We start from the raw sequence: 10,084 nt of genomic DNA, 5'->3' as shown, positions 1-10,084 counted from the left end.
GTCTCTCTCTCTCTCTCAAAAATAAATAAACATTAAAATTTTTTTAAAAAAATTAGGGAAAGGGTAATAAGAAAGGAGAAAGGAACACTAACAACTACTACTGCTTTAAATAAAAAAATGAAGAACTATAAAATAATAATATAATGGAAAATATGCTTATCAAATATATGCCCATAATCTTTCTTTCCTTCCCTCTATACAAAGTTGAACTTACTAAAACCATACTTTATTTATTAACATAATTGTCAAAGGGAATTTTCAAGATGATCCTTTCTACCCTGTTCATAAATACATATTAAATGAGGAGTTATTTGAAAGGTGAAATAAGAAATGAAAGGCTAAATTCACAACAATCTAATGTATGATCTTTAGCAAGTTCCACAACCTCTCTTTTTTCCTCCAAGTCATATATTTCTGCCTCTCTAAACTTTGTATCTTACCTCCAGTTAGGGTAACTTCAGTTAGATAGATGTGAAATATTCGGTGATTTCTTTTATAAAGAATTAAATCTGAAAAAAGGAACAGGCTATTAATTTTTATGTAGTCTGGATCACTGCCTAGATCTGATTAAGCTTCAGCTTAGGACAAATGCTAACTTTCAGTGTATCTCAGCTACAACTAATCAATAATGGTCTTATAAATGTGAGGTTCAGAGAGGAGCAAAGCATGTGACAAACCTTCTTGACCAGAACTACGCAAATCAAACAGGCAATGAACCTGATATACTCACACTTCATATACTTTTGCGTGGTACATTGATCTTGTTCTGTAGTCTTTCCTTTTGACTGAATAAGAGCATAATAAAAGCCACCCTGGATTAGTTCATCCAGCTCAGTATTCTGTTTCTCATAATATCAGTTGTGCAGTTCTAAGCACATAGTAGGCAATCAATATTTCATTAAACTGTTTTTGAAATAAGCAGGCATGTCTGACTTCTAAAGCATCCCAAATAAAAGCCATAAAATGCTTCCATCAAATGCATGCAAATTTAACTCCTTTTTGAAACTTCATTTCCAGTATACAAAACCTTTTTAACTACTTGTCCACTTATCTTAAGATAGATATTTCTACCCAATGACCCAGTAATTCTACTTTCAGTATATACCTTAGATAACTCTTGTAAATGTGTACAGCATTATACAGTTAGTTACTGCAGCATTTCTTGTAATTGGGGAAAAAAATGAAAGCAACCTATAAATGTCCATGAAGAGGGAGTGGATAAATAAAATGAGCCATATTTGTATAATAAATTATTACATATACAAATGTAGATACATCAACATGGGTAGATATCAAAAGTAATGTTTGATAAAGGGTACAAAACCTAGACATATACTAATATTTATGTAAATTTAAAAACATAAATATATTGTATATTTTATTTTATTTAAATGTTTAGTTTTGAGAGAGACCTAGAGTGAGAGCAGGGGAGGGGCAGAGAGAGAGAGACAGACAGACAGACAGACAGACAGACAGAATTTGAAGAAGGCTCCAGGCTCTGAGCTGTCAGCATAGAGCCTGATGCAGGGCTCAGACTCATGAACTGTGAGATTATGACCTGAGCCGAAGTTGGATACTCAACCAATCGCGCCACCCAGATGCCCCCCAAATATTGTATATTTTACTTGAATGTATATTTATGCGTGGAAAAGGATACACATAGTACCTCATGAAAGTAGTTGTCTCCAGGAGGGAGAGCAGAGAATAATACTAGTGAGCATGGTCAAAGAAGACTTCAACTTCACTATATTTTATTTACTTGGTTTTAAAAAGAACTGGAAACAAATGGGACAAAATATTGACTATTGTAAACTCTTGGAGGTGGAAACATGGATATTTAATATATTATTATTTATAACCTTTATATTTTAAAATTTTCTCATATAAATACATTTTCTTGGGGCACCTGGGTGCTTCAGTTAGTTAAGCACCCAACTTTGGCTCACATCATGATCTCGCAGTTTGTGAGTCTGAGCCCCATGTTGGGCTCTGTGCTGACAGCTCACAGCCTGCAGCCTGCTTCAGATTCTGTGTCTCCTCTCTGCCCCTTTCCTGCTCACACACTGTCTCTCTCTCTCTCTCTCTCTCTCTCTCTCTCTCTCTCAAAAATAAATGAACATTAAAACATTTAAATTTTTTTTCTTATAAAACATACAAAGAGAATCATGTAATATTGAGAGAATATACTATAAAATTATTAAAAACAAACAAAAAATAAATACCTCCCTCTATCATCGAGTAGGCTGAGTCACAGGAAGATCGCCTACTCTTTGTTGCTCAAGATCCTAGGAAAAAATTCGTATTTACTCTACCCATACACTCCACCATTTATGCTGATTCAATCAACATGTGCCCATTCTTTCTAGACAGAAGAATATTAAATAGTCCATTCTGATCAAAGCCCTTCTGACACTTTTTGTAACTTCTTCTCTGACCCATTTCTTTTCTTTTCTTTTAAATGTTTTTTTTTTTTTGAAGAGAGAGAGAGAGGGAGAGAAAGGGAGAACAGAGGAGGGGCAGAGAGAGGGGCACACAGAATCCTAAGCAGGCTCTAGGCTCTGAGCTGTCAGCACAGAGCCCAATCTGGGGCTCGAACTCACAAACTAGGAGATCATGACCTGAGCCGAAGTTGAATGCTTAACCTACTGAGCCACCCAGGTGCCCCTCTGACCACTTTATTGACATTAATTCTTTCTCAAGAAGTGGTGAATAGAAATGCCAAAATTTTTCCACGCACCAAGGTACCATGCTTTTATATCAGTATGATTTTCTCCTTTGTTTCAAATACCTTTCTTGATGGTTACCTCTTTATTTAGGGTGTTTTGGCTGCAGAAGACATTACTAAGCTATGATTTCTGAGAGCCTCTATTTTAAGTATTTTAACATTCAGAATAATCTCATTTAATCCTCATAATAAACCTAGGAAATAAATATTATTACCCGTTTGTGCGAATGAGGAAATTGAAACACAGAGATTAAATAACTTGTCCAAAATAATCAGCTATTAAATATAGGAGCCAGAAATTCAAACCTAGCTCTGAATGACTCTAAATGTCCTGCTGTTTCAAAAGCCTCCATAGAGAAAAATTTTACAATGACTTTAAAACCCCTGTCCTGGATCCAATTTTAGCAATTTTAGCAAAAACAGTTCAAAATCTAGAGATGTTATTGTTGCATTTGCTTTTGCCACAGTTATTCCTAAAAAAGAGTAAGCTTAAAGATGTTTTGCGGTTATTGCTGTTGTATGTCTGTTGGTTTTATACATAAGGCAGCACTAGCTGATGTTAGAGCTAGAGTACTGGTCCTTAATTAGAGATTTTATCCTCCAGAGGATATTTGGCAATCTCTGGAAACATTTTTGGTTGTCACAACTTTGGAGGTGGGAGGAAGCAGCTGGCATCTAGAAGCCAGGGATACTGCTAAAAGTCCTATAATGTATAGGACAGCCCTCCAAAACAAATGAACTAACCAGCCGAAAACGTCCATAGTGCTGGTTGAGAAACCCTGACCCAGAAGTAAGAATTATGGGCCACATTATAGATGATTTTGGGAAAAAAATAACATGCAAAAATAATAGAATGTATGTTAATTACATTGGAATTAAAATAAAAAAAACTTTAAAAGATAGAATGTGCGTACTAAAATATAGAGAACTCAAAGGATTTACAAAGCATGCTCTGTACTAACCAGTTACCAGATAAATTTCTAAAACCATAGGAATGACTGACAGAATTTTGACTTGAAATTCTACAACTGGTCTATGGTGAGAAAGTAAATAAAAGCAGTGTCTAGAACTAAGTGTGTAGGTGCCGTGGTCAGTAAAATGGGATATAGGAGTACAGAATAGTAGCTTTTTAAGAGAGCAAGCGCTTTGTTTTTTACCTTGCCTTCACTTGTCCTTCTGATAAAAGTCTCTTATTTTTGCTTTTTCTTCTCTTGAGTTTTCTTCAAATAGCTCCTGTATGGTAAAATAACAGAAATAAGAAAAAGGCATATTAAAAATGAATTTCTTTATAAGCATTTATACCTATATTAAAGAATTTCTGAATTATACAACTCTCAAAACTACTTTGGAATCATCCCAAAGGGGAAAGCATCTCTAATAATAATGGAAAATACTTTATTCTTTCTCATGTCACTCATTAAGAATCAATCAACTCATCTAATGATAAGATATAATTGTATTGATTATTCACATTTTAAAAAGGTTTCCTGGGAAAAGCAAATTTTAATGTCTTGAGTGCTCTGTTATAATCAAAGCTTTCCAGAAAAATTCTCTTTCTGATAACTATATACTACAATCACCAAATATCACCATTTGTTATTAAAATAACAATGAAATCTTAGGAATGATCACTTATAAAGGTGGTAAATATATGGATGTATTTTTCCTAATTATCCAAGACTTTTTTCTGTTTCTGTTCAGTTGACTCTTACACTCAGCTTCTTATCTGGTCTCCTTATGTTTATCTCTCACTTGCTAATCACAAACTGGATATTTTTCAGGTCACCTATTGCAGCCACTCAAACCCATCTTCTTGTCTTTAAACTTCTGTTCCTACCTCACCTTCTATATGTCTCAGATAATAGAGCTTTACCTCTTCTGTGCTCTAATTTCTTTATTCTCTCACTTGAAGAGTTATAGACTAGGAAACCCAGGAGACAAATGATACCAGCCTAGGGAAAAACTTTTTCCATTGTGAGCAAAGAAAGACCCTATGACATGGATGGAGCTAGAGAGTATTATGCTAAGTGAAATGTCAGTCCGAGAAAGACAAATATCATATGATTTCACTCACATGTGGAATTTAAGAAACAAAACAAATGATCACAGGGGGAAAAAAAAGAGAGAGGCAAACCGAGAAAGACTCTTAACTATATAGAAACAATGGATGGTAACCAGAGGGGAGGTAGGGGGAAGGATTAAGTAAGTGATGGGGATTAGGGAGGACACTTATGATGAGCACTGGGTGTTGTATGTAAGTGTCGAGTCACTAAATTGTACACCTGAAACTAATATTACACTATGCTAACTGGAATTTAAATAAAAACTAAAAAAAACCCAAAAACCAAAAACTAAAAAAAAACCCTTAGATTCTACCTCTCTAGAATTTCTAAAAAACTGAATCTTCTTATAGAAACCAGAAAGACTGCTGACCAACTGGAATATCTGTTCATTTTACTCCTATACCCAATGGGCACCTAAAGTATAGAAAGAAAGAAACAGAAGTGGTCTAATGATTCCTACTTGCCAATCTGCTATATGCATTCAAAAGTACTGGATTAGAAATCAAGGAGTCCTGAACTGAATATAGACTCCATTTGCTCAAAACTTGCTTGGACAGGGTCACCTGGCTGGCTCAGTTTGATCAAACATTTGACTCTTGATCTTGGGGCTGTGAGTTCAAGCCCCACTTGGGTGTAGAGCTTACTTTAAAAAAAAACTTGCTTGGGCAAATCATATGATATCTCTGAGTTTTGGTTTTAATTTTTTCTTTTAATTGGTAAAAAGAGGATCATAATGCCTGCTGAGGTTGCCTTACATTACTTTTAAGTATCAAATGAAATGATGTATAAGAAGCATTTTGTAAACTATGAAGTTGCATCCACATTGAGCTATTTTAGGCAATGCAGGATATATGTTACTCTATATTACAATGTTCATTTCAATTACACAGAGGCAAAATACAGACTTCTAAGACCTATTCCAAATTTATTCTATCAGAATATATAGAGATGAGTCCCAGCCATCTGTATTTTTAACAAGAACACCAAACTTTGAGAAATACTACATATAGTACACCATTCTCATTCATAGTGTATGAGAGTTTACTTCATACTTCAGTGAAAGTTTAACCAGATTTGCCATTTGATTTTCTGATCATCTTGAAACCATTTGTTAAAATATAACAAAAATGTTGTGTAGTCACAAAAGAACTAAAATTAAATTGAAAAAAATTAACTAATTTAGGTTTTAACTGCAATTTTTAATAAATATTTTTAACTTTAAAAAGCAAAGCTTGTTCTTTTTTAACACAGATTGTAAACATAGTTGATTAACCATGAATATAACTCAATTTACAGTAGGAATTAGTATAATTTACATTAACTTTATTTGAATAATATCAAATTTTAATATATTCAATAGAGGCTGAGTTAAGATAGTATATTGGCTCTTTATATCTCAATTATCATAGTAAAAATACATAGATATTTTAAAACACATATAAGTATCCATAATGAAATTTACCACATCCGGGTTTATCAATATGTGACTAATGTTGCTTCAGTTAAAGCTTCATATCTAGAGTTAACTAAAATCCAAAAGAACAATTTGGGAGGTCCAATACTTTCCATCTTTATCATCATAGCCCTGTCCAAAGGGTGAAAGGAGAACAAGGTAGTTGCCTATTTAGGTGAGACAGAGTTGGAGGTATTAATCTGATAGAGTGGAAGAACCAAAGCCAAGATCCAAGATAACCCAAAATAATAAGAAATATAAATACAATAAACAATAAATGAGGGGTGCCTGGGTGACTCAGTCAGTTGAGCTTCCAACTTCAGCTCAGGTCATGGTCTCAGTCTGTGAGTTCGAGTCCCGCATCGGGCTCTGTGCTGACAGCTCGGAGCCTGTACCCTGCTTGAGATCTGTGTCTCCCTCTCTTTCTGCCCCTCCCACTGCTCACACTCTGTCTCTCTCTCAAAATAAAATAAATACATAAAAATTAAAAAAAATAAATGAATAATAGTTCCTAGGGTGAGAGAGTAAAATTATATTGTTAAAGATTATATCTGACTTTAAAAAGGTTAACTTTAATCATCTCTATAATAAAGTAAAAATTTCCAGATTTCATCCTAATATGTTAGGAGAGTTAAGTAAGTTATGGATCTTAAGTGCTTAGAGTATGTGTTAATATAACACTAATATATTATTAGAGGCTATATAACCTAGAAGCAACCCAGATATCCATCATCAGAATAATGAATGGGAAATTACAAAATGTTCATATAGTGGAATACTCTACAGCAGTGAAAATGAATGAACTATGGTTACAAGCAGTAATACAGACAAGCAACATTACAATGAATTACAAAAGCAAGTCAAAGAAGAAAAAGCAGTATGATTTACACAGAGTTTATGCACAACTAAATAACTTTTGTTATTTGCACAACAATAACTAAATATTGTTCAGGGATATAAAAACTATGATAAAATTATAAAGAAAAGCAAGGAAATTACATATAGATTTGAGACAGCAGTTGCCTCTAAGGAAGGAAGGAAAGGAATGTGATCAGGGAAGGGGTACACACGGGAATTTAAAAGGAATGGTAGCTTTCTTAAATTGGGTCACAGATGTTTGCTGTATTGCTTTTGTTTATTCTATACTCATGTTTTACAAATATTTTATACATATTCAATATTTAATGAAAACAATTGAAATTTGATGTCTTTGCTTTCTATATTTCTTTGTAATAAAAGAAGTTTATGATTTTAAGACATTTCAATTCCTTGCTTCAGCAGCAGCAATTATACATATACTTTAAATACTTCTATTACTATGTCTAAAATCAAAAAATAAATTATAAAGCTAACTTTAAGACATAAGATATCCAACAAAAAACCGGGCAAGTTTTGGAATCAACATTAGTTCACAACTCATAACAATTTCTTAATCTTCTAAGTGGTTAATCAATCAAAGATACAGGATATGCATTTTTTTTACTTAACATGGACAACAATAACAAACTTCTTAATTGTAAAAATCTTTATATCTTAATTCTACTAAAAACCCTAGTCTATCCTAAAGATTCCTCTCTTAAGAAGTTCTATGCGATGCAAAACACTTTAAAAACACTTTCTTTAAAGGCTTATTTTATAGGCTATGCACATATAACTAAAAATAAAACAAAACATGGAAATTCTGAAGCTTTAGTGAATTGTTCTGATCTACATGTGGATTTATTGTAAGAGCTATGTTAATACATATTAAGCATATAGGACAGAACTTATTTAAAAATATTTTTCATTTTCATACAAAAAAATAAAGTTCTCAAACAGTGAAATGTAATTGCTTATCTAGCATGGAAAGTGATGAAACAACAATGAAATGTGCCATTTTTTTTTGTCTCTATAAAGGTAAACCTTCATCTGAAACATATAGAAACAGAGCAGGATCAAAAAATAAATATAATCTTTATATAGTTTCATTTATGTAAGTGGTTTCCAAATTGTACTTTCCCCGAAACCATATATTCCCCCCAAAAAGGTTTTTCCAGCATCAAGCATTTATAATTAGGTAACAGTCTGGACCTTATAGGACCATTTTGGTGCACCAGGAAACCATCCTAAAGATAAAAAGACAATAATGTATTCATTATTTTCCCACATATTGAAATTTTAAAGATGAGAAAAAAATTAAAGCCAAACTTATAAAATTCCTCAGAAAGAGAACAATTATCCTAGCTATTTTTTTTCCAAAGCAGATCTTGGAATTTCCAAGAGTTTTAAATCGAAATGCAGCGATACCGGTAAAGATCCCCCCTTCCTTCCCACAAATCTAGAGATGGCGTCTAATAAATTACCTTTGGATATTTTAATATCGCATATAAAACGCCGACCACTTAGTGGTTCAGTTAACCTGCCACCGATTATATTTTGGAAAGGTTTCATAGTAATTTTCGTAATTTACACCATCTACTGTGAAAAATAAGAATAATCTATTTTGTACGAATTTACACTTCACAGCAGCTTCACCTCTTAAACCTGCGCTTACTTATTTTGTCCTCCCCTTCTAACTTAAAACTTTAAGGATCATGATCCTTTTTAAAAGTTCAACTGAACCTCACAAATCAAAATTACCAACCCCGCTAATCCCGCAGGCCCTCATTTCATACGGTTATACATATTTTTAAAGTATTTTAAAAGCCCTATACCTTTTCCTTCCTCCGTAAGACTTAAACTCTGAAAACAGAAGTGAGGGGCCAAGGATAGTGTGAAATCTGTGGAAAGAGTTGGGGTGGAAGATTAAGTAGAGTTCGGAGTACAACAAAAGAAAGAACTAGACGGTTAGCCGGAGGACGAAATCCGTTAGGGGCTGGGTTAAGAACACAAGGGGGAGGGGCATAACCTCTAGAGCCCGCCGACGCCCCCAAGCGACTGCAGCCCACCCTAACAGCCTCTCTTGGAGGCAGCCATTTTGGCATTATACAAGCTCCGCCCCTCAGTCGCAGACCGCTCCAACCCCCCCATACCCTGCAGGCTGTGCGCGGAAACAGGAAGTGGGACTGCGAATCTGGGAGCTTGGGGAGCAGCAGGTCGGAACCAGGGCGGTACCCTGAACGCTCTCTTATGAAACTCGTGTCACTGCTTTGGGCTGTCGCCTCACGAGAAAAGTTGTGGGACCATGTCGAATATGGAGAGTATCCTTTCCCGTCTGAAAAGCTGCTGCCAGGGTTTAGGGAATGGGAGAAGGGCAGGGCCTGGTGACCTTTTAGGTCTAGTTGTGGAAGGATGGGGGCACTGATGCTGGTTGATAGGCGCCTGTAACTTTTGTTTGTTATTGCTGTTGTTTTCCTGGTAGCCGCCTTTATCCAGGAAGTGGGACTGCTTTGGCGAGAGTCAGAGGAGTAGGGGGACTGGCTTGAAATGATTCTTGAGCGTGAACCCTTGTCGTTCAGGGCTGCTGTCACCTGTCCTTTCAGTTACTTTATCTGTTTCTTAGAAATTGAGGGGGAGTTGTATGGAAAAAGGCAGCAGGAGTTTGCTAGAGGTTTAGAGCAGAGGTATAGGTTTTGAATGCAATACAAGGGCAAATAGTTTTTGTGGAATTTCTTCGTTTTTCTGGGTTTAGGTGACTGGTAATGAGGTGAAGTCCTTAATAGCGGCCCCGCAAACTAAATTGAGTGAGTGCTTGTTGTTAATAATTTGATTTAGCACATGAGGAAACTCATAGTTCCCCAAAGCTATAAAAGTTCATCAGTTGCACCTGTGTTTCCACTTAAGCACTAAGGTCAGGTGAGGGTTAGGAACCAAGCTGTGTGACACCTTGAATTGAAGGATGAAATCGTTTTTTACAACTGAAAT

The 10,084-nt window shown here is 35.0% G+C and overlaps 1 long non-coding RNA gene across 1 annotated transcript; it reads right to left on the bottom strand.

Moving 5' to 3' along the window:
* Positions 1-437: 437 nt before the first annotated feature.
* On the bottom strand, positions 438-9,088 carry LOC122477227. The gene is made up of 3 exons (XR_006295656.1): positions 8,935-9,088; positions 3,883-3,958; positions 438-509 (listed from the first exon to the last, which is right to left on the bottom strand). It is a non-coding gene; the product is annotated as an uncharacterized LOC122477227 (long non-coding RNA).
* Positions 9,089-10,084: the final 996 nt, after the last annotated feature.

The sequence above is a fragment of the Prionailurus bengalensis genome, chromosome X (genome assembly GCF_016509475.1).
Source record: "Prionailurus bengalensis isolate Pbe53 chromosome X, Fcat_Pben_1.1_paternal_pri, whole genome shotgun sequence".
NCBI classification, from domain to species: domain Eukaryota; kingdom Metazoa; phylum Chordata; class Mammalia; order Carnivora; family Felidae; genus Prionailurus; species Prionailurus bengalensis.
The sequence above is the reverse complement of the archived record's forward strand: the minus strand, read 5'-3'. Positions and strand labels throughout refer to the sequence as shown.